We start from the raw sequence: 19,651 nt of genomic DNA, 5'->3' as shown, positions 1-19,651 counted from the left end.
ATATGTGTGTGTGTGTGTGTGTGTGTATATATATATATATAGAGAGAGAGAATCTATTTCTGTTCCATTATCTGTATGTCTGCCCTTATGTCAGCAATAAATTCTCTTGATTATTGTGACTTTTTAGTAGTCTTAAGATGTGTATATGCCCTCAAACTTTGTTTTTCTTGTCCCAATATAGTCTTTTGGCTACTTTAGGTCCTTTGCATTTCCACACGAGTTTTAGAATCTGCTTGTCAGTTTCTACAAAAAATGCCTGCTCTGATTTTCATTGGAATTTCATTGAATCTATTTAGGGTAAACTGACATCTTAAAAATATTGTCTTCCTGTCTCAGTATGATGTATCTCTTTATTTAGATCTTATTAATTTTCTTAGTAAGATAATTTAGTTTTTAGTGTAGACATCTTGAATGTCTCTTGAAAAATTTACTCCTAAATGTTTCAGATGTTATTTTAAATGTTTATTTTTTTAGAATTTCACGTCCTAATTGTTTGCTGCTAGAGTAAAGAAATAACAACTGATTTTGTGTATTAATATTCTTTGATATTGAGATCTTGCTAAATTCACTTACTACTTATAAAAGATTTTTTATGTGGATTTCTTTATACGTGTGCGTGGCTAATAATATCATCTGTAGATAAAGACAGCTTTACTTTTTCTTTTCTAATATGTATGCTTTCATTTATTTTTGGTTTTTGCACTGGCTAGAACCTATAGTACAACAATTGAGAATTGGTATGAGTGATAATCTTGTCTTATTCAGTTTCTTCCCATTAAGTTACTTGTAGGTTGTTTGCAAATGCCTTTCATTTGGCTTAAAAGCTTCTAGTCCTAGATTGCTGAATTTTTATTGTGAATGGATATTCAGATTTGTCAAATATTTGTTTTTACAGCTATTGATATGATTGTATTTTTTTTATTCTGTTCAGATGATTTCTATCAATTCAGGTTTAAAATATACATTTCTGAAATGAGTTTGTGCAATAATACCACTTGTCATGGTACACTAGCCCGTAGACGTATTGCTGGATTCAATTCGATATTTTCTGTTTGGAGAGGTTTTAAATTATGTTGTTTTGACATAAGGCTATTCAAAGATTTTTTGTTTTTTTGTTTGTTTGTTTTCCCTTGAGTTGGCTTTGGTGATTTGTGCCTTTCAAGGAATTTTTTTCATTTCCTCTAGTTTGTCAAATCTATTGGCATAAATTTGTTCTGATATTCCCTTACTATTCACTTAAAAGAATCTATAGTAAAATCCCCTTTCATTTCTGATATTGGTAAGTTGTATCTGCTCTCCTTTAACTTGTTCAGCTTACATACAAATTTATCAATTTTACTGATTTTTTCAAAATACAAGCTTTTCATTTCATTGATGGTTTTTGTTGTTTGTTTTCTAGTTCATTGATTTCTACTCTTATCTTTGTTTATCTCCTTCTTTCTGCTTACTTTTGCTTCAAACCCAGAAGGTTTGAAGAAAGTTTATAGTCTTCTTCAAATTTGGGAAAATTTTTGGCATTATATGCTTACATGTCTCGCCACCTACCCCCACTCACCATCTTTTTTCCCTCTTCCTGGTATTCCAGTCACATGTATGTCTTAATTGGACCCTTGATGGTGGTGGTGTTACTGTTTAAAGTAATAATGGAAACAATATATTTAGAGGTTTATAATGAAAAATGTTTAACAATTATGCCACAAAAGAGAGAAGAAAGGAGATACGTTGTTACTGCTGCTATTGTCTTCTTCCTCTCTCGGCTTCATTTTTGAGAATAAGTATTGCATTTTCTTTAAGTCCACCATATTTTTCCCAGTTCCTAATCTCCTGTTAATTATCTCCAGCAAGGGAGATGTTATAGATGTTTTATATGTTGTAGTTTTCATATGTTGAAGTTCTTTTTTAGTTCCTTTTTATATCTGCTATTTCCATCCTCTTTGGATTCATTTTCCTCTGATTCTCTATTCTCTATTCTGATTCTCTATTTTTCTTCCTTTCCTCCCTCCCTCTCTTCTTCTTTCCTTTCTTTCTGGCTGCATGACTTGCGGGATCTTAGTTCCCTGACCAGGGATCAGACCCACACCCTTAGTGAAAGCGTGAGTTCTTACCACTGGACCACCAGGGAATTCCCTTCCTCTGAATTCTAAAGCATAATTATCATAATTGTCTTGTAATTTCTGTCTCCTGATTCCACATCTCTGTGCAATTTCTAGATTTGTTACTATAGACTGATTTTCCTCTTGGTTGGTTATATTTTCTCTTTTTTATACATGTGTAGTGATTTTTTATTGGATTCTGAACATTGTAAATTTTATGTTATTTGAGAGCTGAATTTTGTTGTAGTCCTTCAAAGAGTGTTTGTTGAGCTTTGTTATATTAATCATTTAGCTTATTGGCAGATAAATTTGATTCTTTCAAAGGTTTTTGTTTTTTTTTTTAAAGACTTCAGTAAAACACATCTAGAGTAGACTTTATAGCTTTATGGCTAGTTAAGACAACATGAGGTTGATTCTTCTGTGGTCTCCATTGAATGCTTTTTCTACTGCATAGGGACTTCTTACCCTAGCTATTTGTGAACTCAGAATATTTCCAGTAATGTGTGAACTCTGGGGGTGTTCTGCTTGCAACTCTCTGGCAGTTGTTCTCCTTAGAAGTTGTCCTTTACATACTTACAGAATTTCACCTTATGAATGTGCAGATTAATACTTAGCCAAATTATAAAGGGGACCCAGTGAATATTTCTCGCTCCATTACTCTTCTCCACATAATCTACCTCCCTCTAAGTTTGGGAAATTTCCTCCAGGCAGAACTACTAGGACTCAGAGGGTTCACCTTCATTAGAGTTTCCCGTAAATCAGCTACCAAAGTCTTATGCTACCTGTTGTTCGTATGGTTTGCTCAAGTTTCTAGTTAATTATGGCCTGACAGTAAGTCCAAACTTTGTTTCTTCCTAATGGCTTAAAGCAGAAGTCCAAATTTTCATTGTTATCCAAGGTTATACCAGCACAGAGATTAGAGTCCATTTTCCAATGTTGCAGTCCCCTGTCCTTGACCCCAATACTCCCTCCCAAAAGCAATCACTTCCCAATCTTTCTGTTGTTTTCATGTTTACTTCCATTTTGTTTATGTTGCTATTTCTTGAGGCTTTTGTTTTTAAAATCTGAATTTCTACTGTGGAATACAGAGATGTGGCTCTTTATCATATTCTTCAGCTTTACTCCATACATGAAACTTTCGCATCACTCCATCTTCCCAACAACCATTATACCATAATTTTGGTTGAGTAAATATTCAGTGTTTACACTATGTTGGTTTGTGGTTATTTGTATAGCTGGACCATATAACATACTATGATTATTTTTATTTATTGGACACATTTTTGTTTCCCTCGTGGTGGTGGCTAAGTTGCTTCAGTCATATTCAACCCTATGGACTGTAGCCCTCCAGGCTCCTATGTCCATGGGATTCTCCAGCAAGAATATTGGAGTGGGTTGCCATAGTTGATAACTATCTTGCTTTTTTAATCACCAAAACCTCCTCTAGTTATGTATGTATCATCTTGGTATGTCTAAACACTTAAGGTATTCTAGCTTTATCTTATTGAAGAAGATAAAGTCTCTAAAGCCTAATGCCTTTTAACCTGCTTTTATTTGGTCTTGTCATCCAGGTCCTTAGAACATTTTCCCTGATATCTTCTTTTACCATAATCCTAGAGATTACCTTTGTCTGTTTATTGGTTTAAATTCCGTTTCCTGTATCCCATGTTTTCTTCTTGGTTTACCACCTCATTTTTGGTGGATCAAATTCTCTGGTAACTACCTGAGAAAAGATACCTGAGAAATTGTTCTTTGTTTGTTTTTTGTGAAGTTGTATGCCTTTATTTTACCTGAATATTTGATCAATAGTTCTGCAAGTTATATTTTTATAAATAATTTTTATTTGATTAAGAGTGTTTTCTCATTTCCTTGTTTGTTAAGAATTTCTTAATAAATAGGTGTTAAATTTTATCAAATGCCTTTTCTGCCTCTGGTTATATGAAAACTTTTCCCTTCAGAACTTGGAAAGTTTTGTTTTCTTCTAGCTTTCTAATATTGTTGAGATATTTGATCTCTGTGTGATCTTTTTCCCTCCAGAAGCTTTTAGGGTTTTTTTTAATCCCTAGTGTTCTAAAATCTCACGATGATGCATCTTTGTATGTTTTAGTGTTGGTTTTCCAGATAAGAAAAAGTTAAGGTTGTATGAGTTTCAAATAGGATTCTGGGACATCCTCCCACTCTTTAGTGCCAACAGAAAAGCCTCAGGGCAGGAGTCAAGAGGCATGCAGTACTGGCTTGAAGTGAGACATATGTGAACCAAATCTGGTTGCCATAGCAGTGACTGAAACAAGAGACCAGGAGGATGGATCTGATGTTTTACATAAGAGGTAGCTGATACATTGTGGGTCTTTTTGCTTCCATCATGCTGGGGTTTTCATGAGCCCTTTTAGTCTAGAAAGTGATGCTGAGTTTATGAAAAATGTACCAAATTACCTTTTGATGATTCCGTCTCCTCATTTTCTCTGTTTTCCTTTTTTGCAACACCTGCTAAGTAAAATTTGGATTTTCTGAATTTTTCCTGAAATCTTATGTTTTCTCCATTATTTCTGTACTATATTGTATTGCCTGACTTTTGGAGAGATTTTCTCAGCCCCACCGTCCGATTCTTTGTATTTCTTCATTTCCACTCACATCTAAATTGACAAAGAAATTTATTGTTGTTTCTGAATATATGTATTTATGTATACACATACACACACATACACATACCGGATGTTATTCAGTGCTTACAGCATTTGTTTCTGAATTCTCTGAAATATTAGTTATAGCTCATGTGTTGTTTTCTGGGTTTTCTTCTTCATAAAAATAAAGTCTTTGTTTCCTCTATGTTTATCTTTTCTTGTTAGTTTTGATCTCCGTATTTGTACTAGTGTTGCTCTCCAGGTGTTTGCTAATTAAGAGTGGAACTCTAAAAAGCTGCCTGAAGGCTCTCTGTGCATGGGCAAAATATAGCTTTCAACATCATCTCAAAGACTTTAATTCTTGGCTGGTCAAATTCCGTAGAGAAAACTCTTACAATCTTTGACCTGAAGGGTATATGACAGGCTGCCAGTGCTCAGGAATCCAAATGGGCAAAAGACTGAAAGCAGGACATTTAATACACAAACTTTTGTGGGTTAAGTATAAAGTAGAAGAGTGCATGCTGTGTTTGTGATAGGGATGTTACAGGCTTTAGACATAATATAATGGAGGTGGGCTTCCCAGGTGGCTCAGTGGTAAAGACTCTGCCTGCCAATGCAGGAGACACAGGTTTGGTCCCTGGGTCAGGAAGATCTCCTGGAGTAGGAAATGGCAACCTGCTCCAGTATTCTTGCCTGGAAAATTCCATGGACAGAGGAGCCTAGCAGGCTACAGTCCATGAGGCTGCAAAGGGTCAGACACAACTGAGGAACTGAGCATGCAAAGAAGGTAGGAAGACTTCATTCAAGAGGCAGATGACTCTACCTAACCAGAGAAGGAATTCATCAAGATGGTTCTTGCTTTTGCTTCTTAGCTGATCCTTAGGACTTGGGTGGTAGGAACTCAGGGGAGTTATATAGATGTAGCAAGTTGGAATATAGTAGCAGCTCCAATGAGTATCAGATCAGATCAGTCGATCAGTTGTGTCCGACTCTTTGTGACCCCATGAATCACAGCACACCAGGCCTCCCTGTCCATCACCAACTCCCGGAGTTCACTGAGACTAGTTTAGGGTATAACTTGGGTTTCCCAAATTTCAAGATATTTCATGTATAATAATATATATTTCAAATATGTGTATAATAGTAATCAAGTTTCTTCTAGTAACAGAAACACATTGTAAAACAAAGTGTTAGTCGCTTAGTTGTATCTGACTCTTTGCAACCCCATGGACTGAAGCCCACAAGGCTCCTCTGTCCATGGGCTTCTCCAGGCAAGAACACTGGAGTGGGTAGTCATTCCCTTCTCCAGGGGATCTTCCCGACCCAGGGATAGAACCCGGGTTTCCCACATTGTGGGTAGATTCTTTACCATCTGAGCCACCAAGGAAGCCCCTCATTGCAAACTACTTCAAGCCAAAAATAAAATTCTATTGACCAATGTAATTGACAAGGTCAATGATAGAATGGATCAGGTATGATAAGGACTCAATGCTCAAGTAGTATCATCAGGAATTTCCTTTTCTATATCTCTTGGTTTTGCTTTACATTGGCTTGTTTTTTTGGTGGGTTTCTCCATATGGTTGAAATTATGAGCATCAACTGGAGTCATAAGTGACTAGAAAAACTTTCTATATCAGAGAATCTTCCTTCTTAGCTCCTATATTTAGGAAGTGTCATGAGAGGAACTCTGCTGGCCTGCTTTAATGGACCAGTCATGAAGGACAGAGGATGATTAATTGAGTATTAATCACATGGGAAAAGAAGAGCTTGAGTCTGGTGCCTTACCAGGCCAATCTGATACTCTTAGTCACCTGGGACAAAGCAGTTTCTCAGGCAAGAGGAGCCCTAGGAAGGGAGAGTGAAAAGTGTTGTTACAGACCCCAAATTACTCATTTTAGCTTAATTTATACCATTCAGCAGTTAAACATGGCTTTTCCTTGAGTTTCATGTTGTATATAGTAAAAGTCACCGCCGACTTTAGACATCGGTAAAAGAATGGAGTGTTGCAGTTGCGGGGCATTACACATTTATGAGTTATCCCAACTTTTAGGTATTTTCTGTCATTGAAGACCCCACTGTTGAGAATGTAACTTCCTGGGGACTCAGCTCCTATCATGACCATCAATAAATCTGGAACTCACAATAGTAATGTGCTGATGGAAAGGGTGATTCTTTTTAGGTACTTTTGTTCATGTTTCCTAGGAGTCTTCACACCTTTTTTCTATAGAAGCACAGGGAATTGTATTTGTTTGTACTTAAAGTCCTTACCTATTGGTAAGACCTTGGTAGCCTAAGAGGAAGAACTAAATCTTCTGAATCCTGTTTCATGTCAGGAGGAAAACAGAGGAATGAAAGTGTCCCAGGCAAAAGACCAAGGCCTTAAGACCTCCAGGAGTTGAAAGGGTAGGGAAAACTGCAAGGCCCCAGGACAATTAAAACCTTAATAACTATTGTAGCATTTCAGATTCAGGGTTTTTAGGTGGTTCCAGTACATATGAAAGAGAGAGAGGCACGATGATTAGGAAAACATGGCTTGGCACATAGGCCAGTGGTATGGATACAAAAAGCCTGGGCATCAGAGATATTGCCTAGACCTCATCTGGTTGTGTGGTTGTGACTGTCTTGAGTACTCTGTTGAAAAGGGTTCAGAAGCTGCAGGGAGGAGAGCTGTAATTAGTTCAGAAGATCAGTCATGGTCTTCTGGGTATGATAGAAGATATATAAGCCTAATAATTCTTTCAAGGACATTTGGTAGAATGGTCTAAGGAGATGTTCAGAACTCAAACCTAAACACAAATACTTAGACTGATGCATGGAACAAGAAATCGGAGTTATAAAATGCTTTAATCTGTCAAATACTGTAGGAATTAAACTGAGAAACACATTGGTGGATTCTTTAAGATTGTTAGTTGGAGGCAGGACTTGGGGGAATCCATGGATAAATACATTCAAAAAATTATGTCAATGACTTCAAAAATCACTTGTGAGTTTTTTTGGGAAAAAAAAATTGTGCTTATTAGTAACCAAACAAATGCAAGGACTATTAGAGCAGACTGTTAATTAGCAATCAGCCTTGCCTAATCTTAGTGTACTTGTAAGTTTCGGTTGCCACTCAATCAGTTTAAGGATGCTACTTTGTATACAAAATAATACAAAGTTTCCAAGCACCTCTAAAAGTGTTTTCCTTCATTCAGAAATCAAATGTTTATTGAGCTTCCACTGCATGCCAGATGTGCTAGGCTCTGGAATATAGGACTGGTTATGATACACTTCCTCTCCATGTGAAGTTAAAATGTAACACATGGCAACAGCCACAGAGCTGGAAGAAAAGAGAGGAAGATTCATCCTGCCTTAAGATTTGGGGACTATGTCACAAAGGAGGTAACATTTGAGATAGGCTTTTAAGGAATGACTAAATATGTTTGCTCCATAAATTCCCCTGATACACCTGTGTGCTTTATTTTTAAATTTCTGAAAAGTTTGAGCTCCTTTATAGATAAGGTATGACAGGGAACTAAACAAAGGAAGACTTGAATTAAAAAAAAAAAGAATGTACCTATATATTATAGTTTAATGGAGTGTTGAAACATCAGAGGAAGAGCTATAAAACTTTGAGTAAATTAAACAATCTAATTATATATTATGTGGTGACAGTTCCTCTATTTTTATTGTAGTAAGAGCACAATATGAGATCTACCCTCTTAACACATTAAGTATACAATACAGTATTGTTAATTATAAGCACAATGTTGTACAACAGAACTTTAGGATTTACTCATTTGGCTTATCTAACACTTTATACCTTTTCTGTAGCTCTCCCTTTTCCCCCTCCCCTACGCCCAGATGGTGGCAACCACCAGTCTACACTGTTTCTATGAATTTAACTATTTTTAGATACCCCATATAAATGGAATCATGTGAAATTTGTTTTGCAGTGACTGGTTTATTTCACTTGGTATAATATCCTCAGGTTCACCCATGTTGTTGCATATGGCACAACTGCCTCTTTTAAGGTTGAATGATCCTTATTGCCAAATTCAAACTTAAATTGAAGAAAGTAGGTAAAATCACTGAACCATTCAGGTATGACCTAAATCAAATCCCTAACGATTATACAGTGGACATGAAAATAGATTTAAGGAACTAGATCTGATAGAGTGCCTGATGAACTATGGACAGAGGTTCGTGACATTGTACAGGAGACAGGGAGCAAAACCATCCCCAAGGGAAAAAAATGCAAAAAACCAAAATGGCTGTCTGAAGAGGGCTTACAAATAGCTGTGAAAAGAAGACAAGCAAAAAAAAAAGGAGAAAAGGAAAGATATACCCATCTGAATGCAGAGTTCCAAAGAATAGCAAGGGGAGATAAGAAAGCCTTCCTCAGTGATCAGTGCAAAGAAATAGAGGAAAACTATAGAATGAGAAAGACTAGAGATCTCTTCAGGAAAATGAGAGATACCAAGGGAACATTTCATGCAAAGATGGGCTCAATAAAGGACAAAAATGGTAGGGACCTAACAGAAGAAGAAGACATTAGGAAGAGGTGGCAAGAATACACAGAAGAACTGTACAAAAAAGATCTTCATGTGTGAAGTCAAGAGGGCCTTAGGAAGCATCACTACAAACAAAGCTAGTGGAAGTGATGGAATTGCAGTTGAGCTATTTCGAATCCTAAAAGATGATGCTGTGAAAGTGCTGCACTCAATGTGTCAACAAATTTGGAAAACTCAGCAGTGGCCACAGGACTGGAAAAGGTCAGTTTTCATTCCAATCTCAAAGAAAGGCAGTGCTAAAGAATGCTCAAACTACTGCACAATTGCACTCATCTCACACAGTAGTAAAGTAATACTCAAAATTCTTCAAGCCAAGCTTCAACAATACGTGAACTGTGAACTTCCAGACGTTCAAGCTGGTTTTAAAAAAGGCAGATGAGCCAGAGATCAAATTGCCAGCATCCGCTGGATCATCAAAAAAGCACGAGAGTTCTAGAAAACTATCTATTTCTGCTTTATTGACTATGCCAAAGCCTTTGACTGTGTGGATCACAATAAACTGTGGAAAATTCTGAAAGAGATGGGAATACCAGACCACATGACCTGCCTCAAGAGAAATCTGTAGGCAAATCAGGAAGCAACAGTTAGAACTGGACATAGAACAACAGACTGGTTCCAAATAGGAAAAGGAGTACGTCAAGGCTGTATATTGTCACTGTGCTTATTTAACTTATATGCAGAGTACATCATGAGAAACGCTGGGCTGGATAAAGCCTAAGCTGGAATCAAGATTGCCGGGAGAAATATCAATAACCTCAGATATGCAGATGATACCACCTTTATGGCCGCTGCTTAAGTCACTTCAGTCGTGTCCGACTCTGTGCAACCCCATAGACGGCAGCCCACCAGGCTCCTCCGTCCCTGGGATTCTCCAGGCAAGAACACTGGAGTGGGTTGCCATTTCCTTCTCCAATGCATGAAAGTGAAAAGTGAAAGTCAAGTCACTCAGTCATGTCCAACTCTTAGCGACCCCATGGACTGCAGCCTACCAGGCTCCTCCATCCATGGGATTTGCCAGGCAAGAGTACTAGAGTGGGGTGCCATTGCTTTCTCCACTCTTATGGCAGAAAGTGAAAAAGAACTAAAGAGCCTCTTGATGAAAGTGAAAGAGGAGAGTGAAAAAGTTGGCTTAAACCTCAACATTCAGAAAACTAAGATCATGGCATCCGGTCCTATCGCTTCGTGGCAAATAGAAGGAGAAACAGTGGCAGACTTTATTTTTGGGGGCTCCAAAATCACTGCAGATGGTGGCTGCAGCCATGAAATAAAAAGACACTTACTCCTTGGAAGACAAGTTATGACCCACCTAGACAGCATATTAAAAAGCAGAGACATTACTTTGACAACAAAGGTCCATCTAGTCAAGGCTATGGCTTTTCCAGTAGTCATGTATGGATGTGAGAGTTGGACTATAAAGAAAGCTGAGCACTGAAGAATCAATGCTTTTGAACTGTGGTGTTGAAGAAGATTCTTGAGAGTCCCTTGGACTGCAAGGAGATCCAACCAGTCCATCCTAAAGGAAATCAGTCCTGAATGTTGATGCAAAGAGCTGACTCATTTGAAAAGACCTTGATGCTGGGAGGGATTGGGGGCAGGAGGAGAAGGGGATAACAGAGGATGAGATGGTTGGATGGCATCACCAACTCAATGGACATGAGTTTGAGTAAACTCCAGAAATTGGTGATGGACAGGGAGGTCTGGCGTGCTGCAGTCCATGGGGTTACAAAGAGTCAGACACGATTGAGTGTCTGAACTGAACTGAAACACTATTTTATGTATATACCACATTTCCTTTATCAATTCATCCATTAATGACCTTTTAAGATGTTTTCATAGCTTGGCTATTCGTGAATACTGGGACAGCAAACATGGGAATATATATATATATATATATATATATATGGTCCTGATTTCAATTCTTCTGAATATGTATTCAAAAATGAGATTGCTGGATCACATGGTAGTTATATTTTTAATTTCTTGAGAAACCTCCATACTCTTTTCCAAAGTGGCTTCCCCAGTTTGCCTTCCCATCACAATGTACAGAGTTTACATTTTTCCATATCATCACCAACCCTTCTCTCTTTTATTTGTAATGGCCATCCCAACTGGTGTGAGGTGGCATCTCATTTTGGTTTTTTCATTTCATTTCCCTGCGATTAGTGATGCTGAGAATCTTTTCATAGCTCTGTTGGCGATTTATATGTCTTCTTTGGAGAAATGTCTGTTCAAGTTTTTTGCCTATTTTTTGAATGGGCTTTTTGTTTTATTGGTTTTTCACTATTGAGTTGTAGGAGTTCCTTGTGTATCTTGAATATCAACTATGAAATATATGGTTTGCACATATTTTCTCCCATTCCGTTGGTTGCCTTTTCAGGCTGTTGATTATTTAATTATGAAGGCTTTTTAGTTTAATGTAGGCCCACTTGTCATTTTTGCATTTGTTGCTTGTGCTTTGGTGTCATATCCTGCATGTACTTTAATTTCTGCATTCTTTATTGCATATTTACTGAGTATAATCCAGAGACCAAATGAAGACCTGGATGTAGTAGAAGCAAATCCATGTTTCTCAATAAAAAAGATAATCTTGTAGTTCTCAAGTAAATTTGGATTCCAAAGGAAATGGCCATCTTTGTTGAGAGACTATATAGCAAAGTGATAAAAAGTGCAATTCTGGAGCCTATCTGCCTATGTTGAGTATATCTTAGATAGTTTTGTTGTTGTTCAGTCACTAAGTTGTAGCCAACTCTTTGTGACCCCATGGACTGCAGCATACCAGGCTTCCCTGTCCACCACTGTCTCCTGGAGATTGTACAAGTTCCTGTCCATTGAGTTGTGATGCTATCTAACCATCTCATCTTCTGCCACCCTCTTCTCCTTTTGCCTTCAATCTTCCCCAACATCAGAGTCTTTTCCAATGAGTTGGCTCTTCTCAGGTGGCCTAAGTATTGGAGCTTTATCTTCAGCATCAATCCTCTAAGCAGATATTCAGGGTTGAGTTCCTTTAGGGTTGACCAATTTGATCTCCTTGCAAGCCAGTGGACTCTCAAGAATCTTCTTTAGCACCACAGTTTGAAAGCATCAATTCCTTGGTGCTCAGCCCTTTTTCTTTTCTTTTCTTTTTTTTGATCCAATTCTCATATTCATACATGACTACTGGAAAAAATCATTCCTTTAGATAGACCTTCGTTGGCAAAGTGATAGCTTTGCTTTTTAATATGCTAATTATGTTTGTCATAGCTTTCCTCCGAAGAAGCAAGCATCTTCTAATTTCATAGCTGCAGTCACCATCCACAGTGATTTTGGAGCCCAAGAGAAAAGTCTGTCACTGCTTCTACTTTTACCCCTTTCATTTGCCATGAAGTGATGGGATCAGGAGCCATGATCTTAGCTTTTTGAATGTTGAGTTTTAAGCCAGCTTTTTTACTCTGCTCTTTCACCCTCATGAAGAGACTCTTCTATTCCTCCTCACTTTCTGCCATTAGAGTAGTGTCATCTATATATCTGAGGTTGTTGATATTTCTCTTGGCAATCTTGACTCTAGCTTGTAACTCATCCAGCCCAGCATCTCACATGATGTACTCTGCATGGAAGTTAAATAAACATAGTGATAATATACAACCTTGTCATACTCCTTTCCACTTTGGAACCAGTTAGTTGTACCATGTAAGGTTCTACGTGTTGTTTCTTAACCTGCATACAGATTTCTCAGGAGGCTGGTAAAGTGGTCTGGTATTCCCATCTCTTTAAGAATTTTCCCTAGTTTGTTGTGATCCATACAGTCAAAGGCTGTGAAGCAGAAGTACAGTCACTGAAGCAGAAGTAGATGTTTTTCTGGAATTCCCTTTCTTTCTCTGTGATCCAGTGAATGTTGGCAATTTGATATCTGGTTCCTCTGCCTTTTCTAAAGCCAGCTTGTACATCTGGAAGTTCTCGGTACACATACTGCTTAAGCCTAGCTTGAAGGATTTGAGCATAACCCTACTAACACATGGAACAAGTGCAGTTGTGAGGTAGTTTGAGCATTCTTTGGCACTGCCCTTCTTTGGAATTTGAATGAAAACTGACCTTTTCCAGTCCTATGGCCACTGCTGAGTTTTCCAAATTTGCTGACATTTTGAGTGCAGCCCTTTAACAACATCATCTGAGGTTATTGATATTTCTCCCAGCAATCTTGATTCCAGCTTGTGCTTCCTCCAGCCCAGCATTTCTCATGATGTACTCTGCATATAAGTTATATAAGCATGGTGGCCATATAGCCTTGACGTACTGCTTTTCCTATTTGGAACCAGTCTGTTGTTCCATGTCCAGTTCTAACTGTTGCTTCAAAAAGGACAGAATGATCTCTGTTCATCTCCAAGGCAAACCATTCAATATCACGGTAATCCAAGTCTATGCCCAGGCCAGTAATGCTGAAGAAGCTGAAGTTGAATGGTTCTATGAAGACCTACTAGACCTTCTAGAATTAACACCCAAAAAAGATGTCCTTTTCATTATAGGGGACTGGAATGCAAAAGTAGGAAGTCAAGAAACACCTGGAGTAACAGGCAAATTTGGCCATGGAGTACAGAATGAAGCAGGGCAAAGGCTAATAGAGTTCTGCCAAGAGAATGCACTGGTCATAGCAAACACCTTCTTCCAGCAACACAAGAGAAGACTCTACACATGGACATCACCGATGGTCAACACCGAAATTAGATTGGTTATATGTTTTGCAGCCAAAGATGGAGAAGATCTATACAGTCAGCAAAAACAAGACCAGGAGCTGCCTGTGGCTCAGATCATGAACTCCTTATTGCCAAACTCAGACTTAAATTGAAGAAAGTAGGGAAAACCACTAGACCATTCAGGTATAACCTAAATCGAATCCCTAACGATTATACAGTGGAAGTGAAAAATAGATTGTATCAGGTGTGATTATTTTTCAGACTTTTGTAACTTTAATTACAGTTAATCAGATGTGAAACCTGAGTGGGGGCATCTGGTGTGTCACAAATGATGAAGTTTGCTTATTTTCTCAATAAAGAAAATATAATTAAAATGTTTTCTTAACCCACCAAAAGCTTTCTTTGACCACCAGTGGCAATCTTCTCTCAAATCTTTGCTTATTTTTATTCTTTAAAAAAGAAAATTGAAGTTTAATTAACATAGCAAAATGCACAACTCTAAGTATGCAGCTTAATGTTTGGCTTTTTTTTTTTTTTTTTTTTACATATATGCATTCCAATGTAACCATCAGCCAGGTCAAACAGAATATTTCTGTAACCCTACAATGGTCCAAGGCCATTTTTAACTTATATTTTTATAACTGATTGTTGGGCCACAAAAGAGCATGCTTTCTCTTGGTTTTCATCTCAAGTCTCTCACCACATTTCTTTAGATGACATCCCCTGTCTCACTGAAACTTTACATCTCATGGCCTGTCCACTTAGGACATAGCTGCCTATTGGTTAAGAAATAAATCAGGTTTATTGCATAGAATGTTAAAAACTAATACTTAAGTTATTACTTTTCCCCTAGATAATATTTTAAATAAAGCTTTCCATGCTTTAATTCCCAGAAGTGATCAACGAATGGTAGGAATTTTAGCTATTACTATGGTATTGCTTTGGTATTGTTTTTGCACCAGAGGTCTGTCATACTCCTAAAATTGTGTCATGTTTGCGCTCCTATACACTACTGACATAAATCAAATTCACTCAGGTGGCATAGTGGGATCCTGTAACCTAAAGTGGGGTCAGCAAATTTTTTTCTGTGAAGGGCCAGATAACGTGGCTTTTTTTTGTTTGTTTTTGGTTTTGTGTGCTATGCAGTTCCTGTCAAGACTTCTCTGTCATAACTAATCAACTGCTGTTATAGAGCAAAAGGAACCACAGGCAAGACTATAGAGTTGGGAAGGGCTATGTTCCAATGAAACTTTATTAAAAAAAAAAAGCAGACAGTGGGCCATTTTTGGCCTGAAAACTGTAGTTTGTCCATCCTTTGTCTGAGCTTAGCCTCATACCAGTTCTGTAACTTAAACTTTTTTTCTTCATCAGTAAATAAGGATACTGCTCCCATCAATTTTTTATAAAATCACTTTGTAAACTGCCTAGTGCCCAACTAATTGGTTCATAATAATAATACACGAGCTTTGAGACTTAACCAACTAATATTGGGGCTCCTGGAAAACTGTCATCTTTGTTTCTTTTCTTGTCTCTACCCTGTTCCCTACTGTTAATCCCTATTCACAGTCCCTCCACCAACACACACAAATACCACATCTTTGGATCTCTATTCTCATCTGTTCCAGCTGCACCCTAGGGCCCCCTTTTCCCATGCACACCTACCAGGCTTCATTTTTGCATGCTCCCTATCAGCTCTTCCTCTTCAGATTAGACCTTTAGTGACAGAATAAATATCACGACTGGCCCAACTTTCTAAAAGGAGTGATTCTTAGATAAATTACTTTTTCTAAGATGCCCTTGGAGCATCTCAAAATAGCAGTCTAAAAATTCAAGTAGAGTTTGTGATTCTAAGTATGTTAAATCACTTCTGAGAAATTCACTTACAGCCCAAACAGCAACTCAGCTCTGGGAAACAAGGAGACATCCAGGCTTAGAGGATGCCATGTGAAACTATGTACATGCATAAAGTTGTATTCACAAAGGAGGGAGCCACTGACAGCAGGCACCTGTAGGTAGGTTAGGGAGAAAGGCTGGATCTAGACCTAGCAAACCACCTGTCAGCTGCCAAAATATACAAATTAAACAGTGGTTTGTGGCAGTGCTACGCTGGTAAACCAACTCCCTAAGGGGAAGCAGGACTGCAACCCAGCACTGTTTGTAACACTTACCAATTTCCATGGTGTAAATACTCCCACCATGGCTTCCCTTGTGGGAAGTAAAGAATTCACCTACAGTGCCGGAGACACAGGCTTGATACCTGGGTCAGGAAGATCCCCTGGAGAAGGAAATGGCAACCCACTTCAGGGAAATCCCATGGAGAGAAAAGCCGGGCAGGCTGTAGTACATGGAGTCACAAAAGAGCGACTAAACAACACTTCCACCAGGGATCAATATAACAAACTATCAAGCTACCAATGGATTAACAGCCAGCTCACAGAATCACTGAATATTTCACAGTCACTTGTTCCTGTCAGTGCTTTCACATCACTGGCTCCATGGCTTCAACTATCAGGCAGGTTGGGTAAGATGAAACAGTTTACCTCTAATGGTCACTAGAGGAATGAAAGCTTCCCAGTTTTCTCACTCAGACCAGATAGGTTTATAGGCGGCGATTTTTCTTGACCCTAGGTCCTAAGAAAATGCATGAATATTAAGCTCTTCCTCTGAATTAAATAGTATAACTAGTTAACATTATTTGATCTACACACACACACCTTACTATATGCTTCATGAGCTGATGACTGATTTCCCCCTCAAAAGTATTCACTCCACACTCTTTGTACATTTAGGAAGATTTTTGACAGAAATCTCAGTCCTTGCCTTTTTCAAAATGTAGTCCTTAGATAAGCAGCACCACATCACCAGAGAGCATTTTAAAGCAAGTTTCAAGTTGTACTTTTCATGTTTTTAAACCAGATTTAAAAATGCATTAAAGTTTGGGAAATGCTGCTTTGTGCTCCATTCAATTTATAGTTAGAAGCTAGACAAAAAAAAAAAAAAACCCTGATGAAATTTGCCATTTACCAGACCACAAAAATAATCAAAGTAATCAGGCTTCTCTCTTTGTAGTGATGATTTGAAAAATTCTATACAGATTTGTTTTCACTTGAGATACAAAAATATTCAGAATTAGTCTGATTTAAAACATGAAACTGTCCTTTGCCCAGTCACAGCCATGTACTCTTACTGCTACTGCTAAGTCACTTCAGTCATGTCCGACTCTGTGCAATCCCATTGACGTCAGCCCACCAGGCTCCCCTGTCCCTGGGATTCTCCAGGCAAGAACACTGGAGTGGGTTGCCCTTTCCTTCTCCAATGCATGAAAGTGAAGTCGCTCAGTTGTGTCCGACTCTTAGCCACCCCATGGACTGCAGCCTACCAGGCTCCTCCGCCCATGGGATTTTCCAGGCAAGAATACTGGAGTGGGGTGCCACTGCCTTCTCCGCATGTACTCTTAGGTAACTACTAAAAATGAGGCAAATTGGAAAGATGTTCTTGTCTTCGTTCCACCTTCCCCTTCAGCCTTCTGTCCATCATTTAATCACATGCTGTGGTAGAAAGTGTAGTGCCCCTCCCCCAAGATGGCTGTGTCCTAATCCCCAAAACCTGTGACTACATAATCTTACATGGCCCAAGGAACTTTACAGATGGAATTAATTAAGGATTTCAAGATACAAGAGTATCCAGGTGTGCCCAATGAGGTCACAGGGCTCTTGAAAGAGAGAAGAGGCAGGCAGGAGTCAGAGGAGCAATGACGACAGAAGCAGACATCAAAGTTGTCCAACCACAAATCAAGGAATGTAGTGTCTGAAAGCTGAACAGTGGAAAATAACAACAGTTCTCCCCACAACCTCCAGAACAACCGTGATCCTGCCAGCATCAGCCCAGTGAAATCTGTTTCAGAGGTCTGACCTTCAGGACGGTAAGATTACAAATTATGCGAATTATGTGACCTTTTTTAAGTCCTAAATGTATAGTAATTTTTCTGTAGCAATAAAAACCCCAAACTTGTCTCCCCAGTTAGAATGTAAGCATTTCAAGACCATAATTATGTTCTATTTTAACTGTAGTGCCTAACCAATAGGTTCTTCATAAAGGTTTGGAGAAAAAAATGAGTGATTGGGGTAGTAGCCGTCCTTCTACTCTGCATCTAAATCTCATCTCACTCTTTCACTACATGAAACTTTCCATGGTTTTCCACTGCTCTTAGGATAAACAGAACCCTTGCCATGGCCTGCATGCCTGCTGGGCTAGCCTGGTGCCAGCACTCACTTCTGGCTACGCTGGCGGTTTTTCATGTTTGAATCCTTCCCCTCCCCCTCCCCCTCCCCATGTATGTGATTATACCCTATTTCTTATTTCAGAACTTTCTCAAACATCACTTTCTCCAGGGATCTCATCCATCTTTGATTTAGATATTGAATTCTTTTTTTTAGCACTTCCATTTGTAAATATAAAAAGATTTTTCTCCAACATGGGATTCTAAGCTGTATGAGAGTAGAGACCATTTCCACCATATATTTCAGTGCCTGGCATAGAGCAGGAACCCTGTAGTCATTATGTGTTGAGTGAAATTTTTTAAATAAAAATTAGTCATTGCATATATAAAAGAAAAGAGAAAATGCTTTAGTGATTTGAGTCTCACTTGTAAAAAATTATATATTAGGAAAAAAGTTTTAAGAAAAAAATCAGAAGTCTCTATACTATACAGCGCTGTTGTTAGATTTCAGTTTCTGACCGCAATTTAGAATTTTCTATATTGAGCATAGAATCTTCTGTATTGAACTACATTTAATGGTAGTTGATATTTATCTGATAGAGTTGTTGAATGACCTCCCTCTGCCACTCCTCCCTTCCTCCTTTCATCTTTCCTGTACGTACACATATTTCCTGTATGCTATACCTGTACGTACACCCTACTACCTGTAGTCTTTTCTTTTAGAGGTTTATCAAGTGGTACAGAGCTTGATGTATGCAGCCTTGAGACATTACAAGTTCAACTTGTGGGGACATGAACTTTAAATTCATTGTGTCACTCTACATTCATTGTGTCAGGTCAGGTATTGAGAAATTCATGATCCCTCAAACATCAATCTCTCAAGGAGCTCTTCTCCTCAGTCAAAATCAGTTATCTTGGAGTGGTCTTCAGTTCCCCCATAATATTAACAGCTCTTCAAATTCAAATACAGAGCTTTTCCTTGAGGAATCTGGGTATAAGGTCCTCCAAGGCTTTCAGGAGCAAGAAAGGACAAATCCCAAAGACTTAACTACTTTACATTCACAGTTGGTTTATTTCTGTCACTTAATACTATAATAGATAAATGAATATGAGCTCAAAAAGTTTCAGTTCAGTTGCCCAGTCATGTCCAACTCTTTGCAACCCCATGAGTTGCAGCATGCCAGACCTCCCTGTCCATCACCATCTCCTGGAGTTCACTCAAACTCACGTCCATCGAGTCGGTGATGCCATCCAGCCATCTCATCCTCTGTCGTTCCCTTCTCCTCCTGCCCCCAATCCCTCCCAGCATCAGAGCCTTTTACAATGAGTCAACTCTTCGCATGAGGTGGCCAAAGTACTGGAGTTTCAGCTTTAGCATCATTCCTTCCAAAGAACACCCATTCTGATCTCCTTTAGAATGGACTGGTTGGATCTCCTTGCAGTCAGGCCATAAGTAAAAACTGTGCTTGAGTATCCCAGCCTAACATTCAAAGCAGCC

Source organism: Bos indicus x Bos taurus, chromosome 2 (assembly GCF_003369695.1).
Source record: "Bos indicus x Bos taurus breed Angus x Brahman F1 hybrid chromosome 2, Bos_hybrid_MaternalHap_v2.0, whole genome shotgun sequence".
Classification (NCBI taxonomy): Eukaryota; Metazoa; Chordata; class Mammalia; order Artiodactyla; family Bovidae; genus Bos; species Bos indicus x Bos taurus.
Note: the sequence above shows the minus strand (reverse complement) of the source record.